General features: G+C 44.9%; 1 protein-coding gene across 3 annotated transcripts in view; it reads left to right on the top strand.

Moving 5' to 3' along the window:
• The window catches only part of DNAI7 (dynein axonemal intermediate chain 7), a 931,046-nt gene that overhangs the window by 45,626 nt on the left and 869,684 nt on the right, over positions 1 to 15,736 (top strand). For 2 of the 3 annotated variants that reach the window (XM_078674105.1, XM_078674106.1), the window contains exon 2: positions 11,949 to 11,966. The exons of the other annotated variant lie outside the window; for it this stretch is intronic. The gene's annotated coding sequence lies outside the window, so the exon portion shown is untranslated. The remainder of the gene's footprint in view (positions 1 to 11,948; positions 11,967 to 15,736) is intronic. 3 annotated transcript variants of the gene reach the window in all.

The following is a 15,736-nucleotide window of genomic DNA, read 5'->3' as shown; positions in this document are numbered from 1 at the left end:
GAAGCATGACATCTAGCTTGCTAGGTGTGTGAGGGTTTTAGTTCCAAAAAGGGAATTCCCCCCTTTTTTCTCTTCTCCTACGCTCTACACACACTTGTCCTCTTCACTCACATCGGGGAACTTTGTACCCCTCTTGTGTTACTAGCCTCCTGGACATATACACTGGACCCCGTTAAATATTGTCCGCTCTTGGTTCCCCCTTGTTGTTGATAAAGAAACCCAACTCGGACCCTAGGAACCATGCTAACTACAGACCCATTTCCCTTTTGCCGGCCCTGGCGAAAGTTGTCGAAAAGCATGTTCATACCTCCCTCGTCAACTTTCTCGAGGCCCATGATATTCTGCACCAGTCACAGTCAGGGTTCCGCTCTAATCTGAGCACAGAAACAGCTCTGCTCGAGGTCACTGAGGCCATCAAGGAAACCCTAGATGGTGGGGGCAAGGCCGTGCTGATCATGTTTGATCTGTCGGCGGCTTTTGACACCGTCCCCTATGACCATCTCCTTTTTAGACTCTGGGAGATTGGCCTGAGGGGGACGGTGCTCAGCTGGTTTAGATCTTTCCTTGCCAACCACCAGCAGACGGTCTGGGCCCCCCCTTTCTCCGCCATAATGCCGCCTCTGGAGGTTGGAGTGCCTCAGGGCTCTATCTTGATCCCCACTCTTTTTAATATCTATATGACCCCTTTGGCGGCATTGGTGGAGGCTTATGGGGCTCAGATCGTATCATACGCGGACGATACCCAACTCTTGTTCACGTGTGATAAAGGATCTGACTTTCACGGTGCAAACATCAGGGGCTGCCTTGAGGCTGTTTTCAACTGGTTTGAACAGAACAGCCTCAAGTGCAACTCCGATAAATCGGAAGTACTCTTCTTTGGCTGCCCTGCAGACCCCAGGTGGAAGGACTGGTGGCCCCTTGGCCATGTTTCCCCCGGACAGCGACTCGACGGTCGCCAAAAACCTGGGAATCCAAATAGATAACAGCCTTTCCCTTAAACCCCAGGTTCTTGGCCTGGTCGGCAAATGTTTTGCCACGTTAAAAATGGTTAGAAAATTCCTCCCTCTGTTGTCCTTTGACCATAGAATAATTACCATACAGGCCTTAATAGGCTCGCGCCTTGACTACTCTAATGTGCTATACCTGGGCCTTCCTGACTTCCTCTTAGCTCGTTTGCAAGTCGTCCAGAACTCAGCGGCTAGAGCCATCTTCGGCCTCACTAGGAGAGCAAGAGCCAGTGATCTTCTTAAAACCTTGCACTGGCTCCCGATCAAAAAGCACATTGCTTTCAAAACGCTCACCATGGCATTCAAAGCCCTCCATGGTCTGGGCGCCAGATATCTTCAGAGAAGGATGAGCTTCTACACACCCTCCAGATCTCTGAGATCTTCCACTCAGGCCATGGCTGTCACGCCTACGATTAGGCGTGCCCGGTGCGGGGGCCGCTCTTTCAAGCGCCTGGCACCCCAGATGTGGAATGCCTTTCCTCTCTCTCTGAGAGTGACTAACAATCTCCTGGCTTTCAGAAAAAATCTTAAAACTCTTCTTTTCACTCAGTAACCCTTTCACCGCCCCCCTTTGCCTTGACTGAGGATCTTCCAGCGCCGGGACACTCTTCGGAGTAGCCGTGCGCTATAGAAATCCAGCTTATAACATTATAACATAACGTAAACTGTGCGCGGGAGTTCTCCCGCGGAACCTTTGAGGCTACCTACAGTAAAAGGTTTACTGCAAGGACCATTGGATCCCTGTTGCTACTACTCTAGCACTCCAGGGTTTTCCACTTAGTATATGTGCTCAGACCTTTCCTGTACACTAACCCCGACCGTTCCGACCAATCATGGCGGACGTTCCAGGTCTGAGCTTTGATGAAGACGCTATAGCTGAGGCCCTCAGAACAGCTCCCTCACTCTTTGGGGTGGGAGGAGCCACTATCTCGGGCTCGACCAATTATGATTGGGCAACGCTTACCATCATGAAAAAAGAATGGCTCAGGATTACTGTCCATGGGGCTATGATGACCGAGTACTTGAGAGCCAATATCGCCCCCCAGGGACTCATTGTTAACGTCATGCCGAGACTCTTCCTAGAGGATGGCCAATTCAAGGTAGACTGGTGCCAAGTCTCGTGGAAGTGTACCAAAGATCTACTCTACCTGATCGTGAAAACGGCCAAGAGACTGGCAGATGCCTTACTTGTTAAAATTACAGCCATAGAGGCAGCTATAAGAGGGACACTTACCAAAACCCCCTACACAACAAAACTGGCGGAGATCAATCAAGAGATCGCAGAGAACCAATAGTTCCTCCTCAAACAAAAGATGACTAAACTACAGAAAGATGTGGCTAGATTCGATAAAGAGAAGGTATATCCCTATCTTAAAGACGGATATTCCAATAACAGAATCAGCTACTCTTCTGATGAGAGCTCGGATACCGGTAGCCGGAGGGGTTCCTCTGGCAGTGATTCAAATGGGAGCTTCCCCTCCAAGAATAATCGCAATCAGCGACGTGGCAATTGGAATCAGGGCTACAACAATGGACCAATGTTCCATGGGCCACCACAAATGATGCCACCGTGGCAATACCCCTTCTACCCACAGGGACCACCACAGTTCTACCCAATGAACCCCGCTTTTTTAGACAGAGGTTGGGGCAGAGGAAGAGGGCGCAAGCGAGGGGCTCCAAAGGATGTGCAATGGCAAGACCAGCCAACCACTTCATCCTCGGTGGAGACCAGGAGCACGACCAGGGGAAGGAGAGTTTGATTGTCAATCTCTCTGAAAGGACATTAACTCCCATTGAAACCAAGGTCCTGGAAAAGGGTTTGGGTTTTGTTCCAACGCCAACACCTGACAGCTTCACCGAGATGTGTGAAGTTAAACAACTGTTCAGGAAGGTACGGCTGCGGTCGTTCTTTCATGACAAACCTGAAATTGAAAGAACTGACACCGGGCTGCGTAAACCATCAACCTTCACACCGACCGACAACATGGTCCCACCTGAGGTATTGACATTTGTAAGGGCTGTCCTCAGGGGTTTGGAAACCAGACCGATTACCAGTAGCTTCAACAATCTGAGCAAAACTGAGAGACAGGCAGTTCAGTCCCTGTCCAACGATACAACCATTGTCATCAAACAGGCGTACAAGGGGGGTGCCACCGTGATTCAGAGCAGCAGAACACAAAATGCAAACGTCAGCTGGCGAACACCACCCATTACAGACTTTTGACTACAGACCCTACCAAAAGACTGACCACTACCATCACTAGCTTAATTATGGAAGGTGAAACCAACGAGTGGATCACTAGGAATGAAGCAGCATTCTTACTGACCACCGATCCGGTGATACCCTATTTCTACACCCTCCCGAAGATCCACAAAGGGCAAACCCCGGTCCCTGGCAGGCCTATCGTCTCCGGGATCGGCTCATTACTTGAGCCGCTTTCCAAATTTTGCGATGCCTTCTTACAACTTGTGGTTAGAAAAATACCCTCTTTTCTACAAGACACTAGGGATGTGCTCCGTCTTATAGATAAGATCGAGGGGAGGGAGGATGTGGACCTCCTCCTGACATTAGACGTCGAAGCACTGTATAGGAACATCCCTCAACAAGCCACCCTAGAAGCCGTTGAATCTACTCTCCTACAGGAAGAATGGTGCTCACCCACACCAGTCTCATTCATACTAGTGTGTGCAACCATAGCCCTAACTGAGAACTTTTTCCAGTATGGGACCCAACTATACCACCAATTCAGCGGGACATCTATGGGTTCGACCTTTGCCCCTAGTCTAGCCTGCATCTACATGGCCACCTTCGAGGAAAGTGTCATCAGGGCCACACACAACCCCTTCTGTGACAACATAACACTCTGGCGCAGGTACATAGACAATATCCTCGTACTATGGAAAGGAGATCGGGCGACCTGTGAGGCATTCTGCAGGTGGATCAATCTGCAGAACCCTTTTCTTAAAATCACTGGTACCATCTCAGAGACGACTATCCCCTTCCTAGACTTGAGTATTAGTCTAAACCCGGCTGGGCTAAAGACTACACTCTACCGGAAAAACACCGACAGGAATAGTCTTCTTCTTTATGGGAGATACCATCCGAGAGCCCTGAGGGACAATCTCCCATTTGGACAGTTCCTCAGGGTACGCAGAAATTGCACAGACAGGGCAGACTTTAAACAAGAAGCGAGTCTCCTACAAGACAAATTACAGGACAGAGGGTACCCGGCTAGGCTTGTGTACAACTCCTGTAAACGAGCCCTGAACAACCCTAGGGAAGCACTACTCGAGACACGTCCCAAAGAGTCCGATGATTTGATCACATGTATCACCTGTTATACCAAAAACTCAGCCTACATCAAAAACACGATAAACAAACATTGGAATATCATCATCTCTGGTGGTTTGGATATTCCACGGCCTCGTTTTGCTTTCAAACGGACGTCCAACCTGAAGGACGCACTAATTCACACACGGCCCAAAAAGCAAAACACCAACAGCCAGAGTACACTGTGGGGCCGTCCCCCCGTGACAGGTCACTTTCCATGTGGGGGGTGCGCTGTTTGTCCTCAAACGCGACAGTGCAAGGAGATCGCCCTTACAGACACCTTCACCTGGCAGCTCCGTAAGCATACCAATTGCAACAACACTAGATGCATCTACATGCTAACCTGCCCATGTAATAAACATTACATTGGGATGACCATGAGACAAGCCAAACTGCGAATTATGGAGCACAAAAGCAACATTAGATGCTCAAAGACACACACCAGGTTGTATGAACACTATACACAGCAGGGACATCAGGCAGACAGTATACGCTGGTTGATTTTGGAATCCTATCCCACCATTACCCAGCAGGCCTTGTTCCGAATCGAACAAAGATGGGTCCATCGGCTTAAATTAGACACGACTGGCCTCAACGACTCTGTACCATGGTCGTCCCTCACACACTAGAACTGACCTTGTATAAGCCTGGATGCCAATTCACTGTCCTAACTTATTCTCCCCACCTTGATTAGCCACCAAGCATGCTGTCATTTTTCTCTTTCAGATGCCTACACTTGATGTCGTTTTTACATCAATCCCTCCTGCCCTGTTTGTAATTAGCTGCCTCTACAGCGGTTGGCACCAAACACAGGGGTGCTGTTACGTCTTATCGACTACCACGATTGACCAGCCCTGGTTTACTATCCCTGCGCAAACCTTTCACCATAGCCACCATAAGACACTCCACCAAATCGGAACACCTACATATTTTACCATCACTACATAGCGCTATACCCCATTCTGGTCCAGTTAGCTGCGGATCACAGTACAGATATACGTGATGGGAGTATTCGGCTAAGTTGTCGTCTGTGGGACTTCTGTGTGATATCTAAACCTTGTTTCACCACCACCAATAACACGAGCCCTCAAATTACCTCCTGGTTGTTGATAACAAACACCGCACTATCTTATCTGTTTGGCTCTGTATTGTTCCATATTTGTGTGTTTTTACAGTTGCCTGTTCATTATACTCTTCTTGAACAGTTGCCGTGTGCCCATACTCGCACTTACAATTATTTACAGTTGATTGTGGGATTTGGGTGTCATATAGGACCCTTCTCACCCCATCAACACCACCATTAATATTGGCCCCTCCATTGTTATCGGGCTCCGACAACAAACCCTTCCCGATCGTACTTGATTGACCCTGCATTTTTACCAAGTACACACTGGTATGCTTGCCTTTCCACGTCCCCTTGACAACACCCAAGATGGCTACTGAAATAAGCCTCTGGTTGTATAGGCGGAACTGAGTGCCTGTGTCTACTGATGGGAAAGGCTTGACACATGCGCATTACAGGTCCGTGATGGCCCCGCCCCCACGCGATCCCGGCGAGGCGGGAGTACTGGAGCTACATAAACAAAGCACAGATTACGTGTCCGCTACCAGTCGCTCTGTCTTGACCAGACAGTGGGGGTAGGTGTTATCAGCTCTGACCGCACGCCGAACGGGTAAGTTTCCAAGGAAGCCTCCACGATTTCTGTACTGTCACCCTGCGGGTTACACTCAGCGCTGGGTGCGCTTTACCCATTGGGTTAGCTGCTATCTACTAATTGCAGCTGCTGACGCCGGCCCTAGGCGATGGGCACGGTCTTTGGTGGGTGCAGCTTCCGTGCCCTTATGTTATTGTTGGCACGTGGGTTTGGCCCTGGCTGGTCCTCGCTCCCCACCGGTTTCCTCATGTGGTTGTGTAGGGATGAGTCGGGTCGAGTCCTTGTGCTGGCAGTTGTAATGGAGTACGCGCTGCCTCCAGTGCTTGTGTGTAACTAGGAACCATAGTCGCACACTGCGTAGTTTGACTTGCTGCTACCCCTATGGTAGCCTCCCCTCCAGAGCCACGACCTATGGCAGGGTGTGATCTCTTCACCGTTAGATCCATGAGTGAATCTAATTTATGTACCCCCACGCTCTTGTCCATTTCCCTTCTTCTCAGGTACCTGACCCATATGTGCAGGTCCCACAGAAGCAGACTGCGGGGCGCCTTAGGATTTTCCTTAGGGTAAGCTCTTACACTTCTTGCCCCTTTTTTCAATTGTCTCCAATAGCTTTAGCGTCTCTACCTTGCTAATACAAGCATCTGATACCCACGACGTGGGTACACTTATGACTATTCATCAGATGATTGTTTGTTTTAAACTTACAAGTGTGCCTTTGAGCGTAGAATGTATGTGACCAGTATCCCAGTAAACACAGCACTGATTTCTCTCCTGTGTTATGCATTTCCTTTAGGTCGCATCAAATTGGCAGGACCTGATGGCCTGCTTAATTAATGACCTCAAGGAATAAGGTTGTAATACACTTTTATTCTTAGTTTTTCACTGTGTAGTACTGAACACCTAGGTCCTGAAGAATTGCCATTTGGGCAAGAAACATGTTGACCTGATCAGAGGGTTGTAGGTATTTTGCTTTGAATCTCCTCAGCATATATCTCCCTTCCCACTATTTTAATCAAGTGCGTCGGCCACGCCAATAAAGTTCATTGTGGACTGACCCACCTTTTTTAACTCACCACTATCTCACGACTACACTTTCACTTGCCCTCTCACCCGCATGCACCATATGGCTGGAACAAAAGATCTCTGATAAAGAGCCCCTTTACGGGTGCCCGTCAGACATTGCAGCGCCAGTCTGATGAGGAGCAGAACCCATATGATGAAGCATGACATCTAGCTTGCTAGGTGTGTGAGGGTTTTAGTTCCAAAAAGGGAATCCCCCCCCCTTTTTTCTCTTTTCCTACGCTCTACACACACTTGTCCTCTTCACTCACATCGGGGAACTTTGTACCCCTCTTGTGTTACTAATTCAGGGCATCGCCAATTGTGGTTGTGCAGCTTTAACAGCCTTTGCTGGGATTGCTGTTATGGTTCGCATAACAAATTGTATTAGTCGTCTGTATAGTGCAACTATATCTTTGTATAGTATACAAAGTTCTGGTGCTGTGAGAACTCGTATTTGTGGATATGGTGTATAGCCGGCTAAAAATTGGTCAATCTGCTCCCTCATTACTAAAGCAATTGACTCTAACATTTTCTAATGTATGTGGTTGAATAACTAAGAACCAGTTCATGTGTTTCTCGTGTGTTAATGGAATTTCTAAATCCTCATATGCTTTATAGTTTTTTGGTACTGCTGCTTCAGTGTATGTGTAAAATTCCCTGTGTTGGCATTTACTGCCAGGAATGTGACCCATGAATAGAATATCTCTGTTCTATATGCTTCGTGGGCCTCTACCACGAATGTAACATCCCCGCCCCCTTGTCTGCAGTTTAGTGGTAAAACCACCTGTCCTGGATTAGCAATTTGAATATGTGGTATTCAGAAAGAATAACTGTTGTGGGGTAATCCTTTTTATTGAAGATTTAAGTTTGAACAACCTACAGCCAAAAATAGGGGTTCATTACTTTGCTGAGGAAGATTTATCCCTAACACCATGGACGTCTCCAGTTAACTGGTGAGTAGAGATTTGGGCACATGAAAGAAACACTACTCAGAAGACCCATTAAATAAGAACCTAAGCTAAAACATTGGCTGCACCATGTCGTATTATTCAAGCTATTCAAGTAAGAATGTACGTTTGGACAACATAAACATCAACACTGTGCAGGACTGAGTCCATGCACACCATCAGGATATATTGACCTTAGTCTTGGCTAGCTCATCGAGCACCTTCTGAACCTCTAGCCCTTACGAGGTACCAGATAGTATGTGCAACCATAGAACATGAAAACCATGACTCCTCAAGGAAATTGTTGTAACAGATTCTACCCTTTTGTTAATGACTTCGGTATGCCCAAAGGCCTACAAAAGAAATACTCAAATTGGCATTTCAAATATTTATTGAAGCAATAACATTCTTGTGTAAAATACGTGTGGTACAATGAGTAATAAAAGTAAACAAAGCAGAGTAATCAGTATTACGAGAATGGGAAAGAAAATAAACAGTTCAACCATTGTGCTGTTGAATTGATTATATGAATACATTTATTTATAGCTATACTCGAACCTAGCGCTTCCTATCCTGATATGCATAGGGTGTGCGGATCTTCCAGAATGCCCCAGAGTGGTCTACCTCCCTATTAACCTGGGAGTGTATGTCATCTGGAACCCCGTCTTTGGTATAGAGCTGGCCACCGTCCTTCTCAGGATGGTTACGGGATTCAGCTGGGCTGGAATTCTGGCATTGGGTAATCTGGGTAGTGCCAGCGAAATATTCTGCTCCCCAAAAAAAGGCCTGACAGAGTTTTTATAATAGTCTTCACCCATACTCTCTATGCCGGAGTTCTAGTCTGGCTGTTTTATTCTACTCTTGCAGAGATGTTGCTGAACAGTCAACAACAAACAACAATATTTTTTGCAGTGAACTTAGTCCAACAGCCTAATAATATGCCTACGGGGAAGTGTAAGTGTAAGCAAACCTATTTCTGAGACAGGGCTCGAGAAATCTGAAAAATTGTACTAGTCCTGCAGGTCTATACTTTAAAAAAACTCCTCGACCTAACAGTAACCTACTTGACCTCCGTCTCTGAAAGCGGAGCAAATGTGACAAGGTAACAAGATTTAAAGGCATCTTTATTGCTCATTTGCTTTGTGAGCAAAAAAAAGGCCTATAAATCTTGTTATCTTGTCACATTTGCTCCGTTTTCAAAGAAGGAGGACAAAAGTTAGTATGTTTTCCTACTCGCCAGAAAGGACGAGTAGGACCTAAAAATAGCTCGACCTCATAAAATTTACCTCGCAAATGCGAGCGGTCGAGTGGATTTGCCGAGCCCTGTGAGAGTATTATCTCATATGGGTGTGCAAAAAACATTGTTTAAAAAAAGGTGTGAATTTTAAATGTGAACATGTAAAATGGAGGTGTTCAGTGCCTGCGGCCTATGTACCATACAACAACACAATCCCTTGCAGCCCCGGTGTCTGGTAACTGGAAGACTTGGTGGGTGATTCAGTAACACAACTTTTAGACATAGTTTTTGATCTCTTGGTTTTAAAAGATAGAGTAGACATGCAATGTATTATGCTATTGAACACAAACTTTGATTCTTGGACAGGGGTCTTAAAAATTTAATGCTATGTAGTTGTGGCGTGTAAATGAATACTAAAACACATCACACGCACATGCATATATGCACATGTTCAGGGATTACGCACACACATACACCTACATTGACCATAAAAAAATGCACACACCACAGAGGCCACAAACACCATCTACACGTATGCTATTAGATAAACCGGGCTGCTTCTTTAGTATAAATTACAAACAATTTTTCAGGACAGGCTGGAAATTATAAATAGTTGGAATGTAGATCTGGGCAAAACTTTAACAATCCAGCAAACCATACAATATTTTTGAATTTCATGTTACTAAGTTTATCAGGTCTATGCACGAGTAACTAATCTAGTATAGGAGTTTAGTTTGCATTCTAGGGCTTGTAGTTTTCTTTATCTCAACATGTATTCAGGACTTGAAGGACCAGATTACAACATTAACACTTGATTAAACGTGCTACCTGTCCAGGAACACTAGTGATTTCCTTATATGTTCACTTAAGATTGAGGCTCACATGTTATACTTTGGAGGGATGGTTTAGATTTTTTATGCCAGTATTACTAGCTCGCATGAATCAACATAGATCAAAATTAAACAAGGTCCACTGATTTTTGTAGCCAGAAACAAGCAAATTGGGACTGGTTTCGGGGTAGCACCCCTAAACAGCCAAGCTAGCTTAAATCCAGTGGCAAAGTGAGCAAGAGACCCATGTCTGGGCCAACTTAGGGCAAACAAAGCAAACACATAGAGGGATCACCTGGTCTAGCAGTTCGGGTGGACTGCTCCCATAGGGCGCAGGGTCAAGACTGATTTGCATATGGCTGGGTCCAAACTGGAAAGGCATGTGGAGCGAAAAAAACGATGGACTTGAGCCCAGATCTCTGTACTGGGGTGAATGTATGACATTGTTCTGCATTCTGTCCAACAATTGTTCTTTTTGCACTGGGAATAGATTAAGGCATATTAAGGCAGCAAGTCTCCTCCCCTCACACTGGGTTAACTCAAGCAAAGTTTTGAATCGAATTACCATCCATTGCTACTATATACATTCTTCATTCACTTTAGTGTAGGGCTGGGCATCATTTCTCTTCTTCGGTAGGGGATACAATACTCCATTTTATTCTTCACTATTTACCTGTTCATAGAGGTCAGGTGGTTCATCTAATTGAGCTTTGTTGCAGATATCTTTTTTGTAATCAGCGGGTGTACATGCGAAATCCTAACAGAACAAAGTCAGTCAGTCATCCTTTACAATTCAATAAGTTCACTGCCATAAAATTAGGTAACATTAAGTTCTGAATCAATGCTATGACATAGTAGTGATCTATGCTTCAAATATTTGGAGGGTACTACATCATTTGGTGGATTTGGGGGCCCATCAAAAAAGACTGATGCCCTGTCCGCCAAACAAACAGTTTCGACACTCCACTCAGGCCCGTGGGAAGCATCAGGTTTGCACTGGCAGAGTCTCAACTGAGTCTGCCAGCACAAACCTTTGACCAGGCAACCCATCCGCCACAGGGCCGCCAGTCATAGTAACTGTTGTCATTACTATGACGTGGCAGCTCTATTCTGGAGGAGAGGGTGATCATTACTAGTTTTCCCTGCCTCTCACTGATAATTCACTAAGCCTGCTGTAAATCTTCTGCTGCACGTCCACTGTATGCTTTGAGATTCCCATCAGGAAGGTGAGATCCCTATATTGGGCAGATGATCCTCCACTAGGGGAGCAGAGGACCTAACTTCTGCTCACCTGTTTTGCCAGCTGCCCAGATCGAAATGACCTTCTTATTCTTGATTTGTCCTGGTGCCAGCTTTGTCTGCCTTCATTGTAGTTACCGCACATACCACCTCATCCATCAACGTGAGGCAGACCTTCCACTAAACGCTTTCCAAACTGCATAACTATTTGCTTGCAATGCTATCTAATTGTAAAATGTTAGCTTGTCATATATTTCCTCTTCAAAGCAAGGCTTATTGAAATTACCCCTGCCTCTTTTAATTTTGTTATTAGAAAATTGAGAGGATCTAGTTTCCATGCTCATTTGACCACTTAGGGTGACCCTGAAGGTAAAAGCAAATAGTAGTACGTTATACTGGAGGTTATTTTAGTGACACAGAGACCACAGCGTGAACCTTCTTAACTCATTTATCAAAAAAGCCTGTTTTTCCATGAACGTTTATGAAAGTGTTGTGTAGTTTAATACCTACAGGCCAAATGCAAAATAACGAATGTTAATTATTTTACAATAGACAATTTGTTTCCTTAGCTGACTTTCCACCATTGTTGACTTTGCAGTTGTTTTCTAACTCTCTTTACTCCTTTTTTAATTTCTAGGCACGCGATAAAGCAAAGGTGTGTACAGTGCAGATTAGAAGTTATTTTCCTTCAGGGAACAAACACACTTTGTTTAGCTTAGTGTAGTGTCGGTAAGTTCAAGTTTGCCACTAGAGTGTAAAGTGCTCAGACAGTAGCTGTGCTTTTATTTGTGAGTATTGTGCACTTCTGCAGCTCTTCGTATAGGTGAAGCAAAGCATGCTTAAATACATTACTTTATTATTTGGACGCTTTTTGCACTAGAACTAAAGTACCTTCTTTGATATAAATATAAAGATATAAACATATAAATGCATTAATTTAGCAGCTACAGTAACAGAAGCGAATGGATGCAAGATTTTTGTGTGAATGAAAAGTGGGTAAAAGTATTATAAATTGTTTGTTGATCTACGACTATTTATTGACGTTTTCAGTTCAATCATTATCTCCTTCTGAAAAAACAACTGACTTTTCTTTGGTATGAGTTTTTATGAGATTATACGAAATAGCTCTTAAATAGCTGATGTAAAAATGCACCTGATATTGCAGATGTTATAGTCCCATTTCACAAAAACGTAGACAACATGCATAGTTCACACTTATGACTGAGCTTCATTTCCGACAGATTGGGCATTCCTAGTCATTGATGTCACTCCCAAGCATAGAATTATGCATGTCATAGCATATATCAGGGCATCAATGTTAGATGCAAAGATGTACTGTTTAATCGACCTTAGATATGCGGGTGTGTGATGTGTACACATTTGTGCGCAGTGGGCATCTACAGGGGCTGGGAAAACATTTTCAAAGAGCAGAAAGTAGAAGCTTTATGGTTTTGTTTTTTGGCCTTGTACAATGCCTCTTTGTACATTTTATGCCATCCTAGACCTGCAAGATATATCCTCTATTTATTTCCAACTGCAGATGTGCTCTACGCATCAGCCTTTCGAAAGTACAGATCAGCATGTCCGAGGGTGTAGAAAGCAAATCAGTAGTAAGAAGGGATGCCTCTCATCAAACTCTGGCCGCAAAAGTGACAAGTCTGGCAGGAAACGGCTGGCCGGAAATTTGACAGGTCTAGTCTTAAATTTGACAGGTCTGGCAGCAAAGCCTGGCCTTAAATTTGACAGGTCTGGCAGCAAACCCTGGCCTTAAATTTGACAGGGCCTGGCAGCAACTTGCTGGCCGCAAACACTCTGGTTTTAAATGGGTGACATGTAGGGCTATTCCCAAAACTGACAGGTCTGATTGCAAAACATGGGGTAATTGTGTATGTGTTTAAAAAAAAAGTGCATAGAAAAAAGTGTTGCAAGAGTATTCTCAACGTTATAACCCTTGTGTTCCTGGATAGTACAGAAGTGATGTACAAAGAATTATTTCGGAGCATTGTTCCACAGTAAGCAGCAATGGTGTGTGGGAAAAAGAACGAAAGTATATCCTTGCCCCCGTTGACATACGGTCCGTAGTGCAGGGAAAACTCCGTAAGAAAAGCGGGGTAGAATGTGTTAGTTAATAACTAACATCCAAAAGGGTTGCCAAATGGTCCTTGAAGTGCGGGACCTGTGATAGGGTCGCCACAGTTCCCTGCTTCTCCGCCTGGAATATCCGAATCCATTGCTGCTTACTGTGGAACAACGCTCCGAAATAATTCTTTGTACATCACTTCTGTACTATCCAGGAACACAAGGGTTATACCGTTGAGAATACTCCTGCAGCACTGATACTGAAGGTGCAACCAGATTCTGGACCATTGGAATAAGAGGTTCCAATTCAATGCCCTGATGAAATTCCCAAGGCACTAAAGGGAATGAAACGCATTGGCTGTGTCTGTGTATTTTAAAAAGAGAAAAAATAAAGATCCCATTAAAGAAGGAACAGAAGACTCACTAAATTTATGAACTTTTTGGATTGCTGACTTCATTGAGTGCACCTCTCAAATTCTTTGTAAAACTCTTTGTATGACGGACATCCTTGGCAGCGGATGGTGAGAGTGGTTGCACCACACGAATTTAAGAAACAGAAGAAGTCGATGTGCTGAACCTTGGTCTGCTGCTGTGTGCTTTGGTTTTTATAGAAAAAAGTGTGTGCATGTAGTAGGGAAATGCCTGGGCATGTTTAAAACTGGGGGTTGCAGACAGCTGTTGGCTGAACAGCTGCGGAGCAGTCCTGAGTCCCCAGCCCAGGGCCTGGGAGGAAGACTGTGGCACGTAGGTGTCAAAGTGGTAAAGGGTCCTCACAAACCTGCCTTTGGTAATTCTCTAAAAAAATGAGGTTAATACAGACCCCTTATAAAATAATAAACCCCAGAAACCCCTGAGCTTTGAGATGCGAAAAAAAAGACAGGTGGCATGTTGAGGCAAAGCTTCCCATGAGACCCTGAAACAGGGTGCCAGCTGTTAGGATGTAATAAACACATCACAAAACCCTTGGTCCCAAATTCGACAGGCCTGGCAGCAAACTCTGGCCTTAAATTTGACAGGTCTGGCAGCATACTCTGGCCTTAAATTTGACAGACCTTAAATTTGACAGGTCTGGGCTTAAACTCTTGCCTTAAATTTGACAGGTCTGGCCTTAAACTCTGGCCTTAAATTTGACAGGTCTGGCCTTAAACTGCTGGCCTTAAAATTGACAGGTCTGGTCTTAAATTTGACAGGTCTGGCAGCAAACTGCTGGTCTTAAATTTGACAGGTCTGGCCTTTAACTGCTGGCCTTAAAATTGACAGGTCTGGTCTTAAATTTGACAGGTCTGGCAGCAAACAGCTGGTCTTAAATTTGACAGGTCTGGCCTTTAACTGCTGGCCTTAAAATTGACAGGTCTGGTCTTAAATTTGACAGGTCTGGCAGCAAACTGCTGGTCTTAAATTTGACAGGTCTGGCCTTTAACTGCTGGCCTTAAAATTGACAGGTCTGGTCTTAAATTTGACAGGTCTGGCAGCAAACTGCTGGTCTTAAATTTGACAGGTCTGGCAGCAAACTGCTGGCCTTAAAATTGACAGGTCTGGTCTTAAATTTTACAGGTCTGGCAGCAAACTGCTGGTCTTAAATTTGACAGGTCTGGCAGCAAACTGCTGGTCTTAAATTTGACAGGTCGGGCAGCAAACTGCTGGTGTTAAATTTGGACGGTCTGGCGGCAAACTGTTGGTCTTAAATTTGACAGGTCTGGCTGCATAACATGGGTAATTGTATATGTGTTTAAAAGTGCAAAGAAAAGTGAGTGCAAGTAGGAGGGAAATGTCTGGGCATGTTTAAAACTGGGGGTTGCAGACAGCTGTTGTCTGAACAGCTGCGGAGCAGTCATGAGTCCCCAGCCCAGGGCCTTGGAGGAAGGCTATGGCATGTAGGTGTCAAAGTGGTAAAGGGTACTCACAAACCTGCCTATGGCAATTATCAAAAATAGGTTAATACAAACCCCATATAAAATAATAAACCACAGCCACCCAGGAGCTTTGAGCTCAATTTCTAGGTCTGTTTCTATCTGTAACCATATCTGTCTATCTCTCTGGCCCTCTGGCCATCCTTATCTGCCTATATATCTACGTATAGGGCTGTGTTGCAACCGCTCTCACTTTCATTATGTCTCTCACTGTCATCTATCTAGTGATCTATTCTGGTCCCTCTATTCTCTTTGTCAATCTTTTTCTGTCTCCTTATGTCTGTTTCTGTTTCTCTGCTGTGAGTGGGACAATAGTTTTAGCTAACAGTAAAATGTGAATTTGAAGCACCCACGAAATATAAGGAGGTTGTTGAATGTTCTGATTCGATGTACTACCCACCATTTGGGAAATGATTGAACAATATTTCATTTTGCA

This window comes from Lissotriton helveticus, chromosome 1_1 (assembly GCF_964261635.1).
Source record: "Lissotriton helveticus chromosome 1_1, aLisHel1.1, whole genome shotgun sequence".
NCBI lineage: Eukaryota > Metazoa > Chordata > Amphibia > Caudata > Salamandridae > Lissotriton > Lissotriton helveticus.
This window is presented reverse-complemented; position numbering and strand designations above follow the sequence as displayed.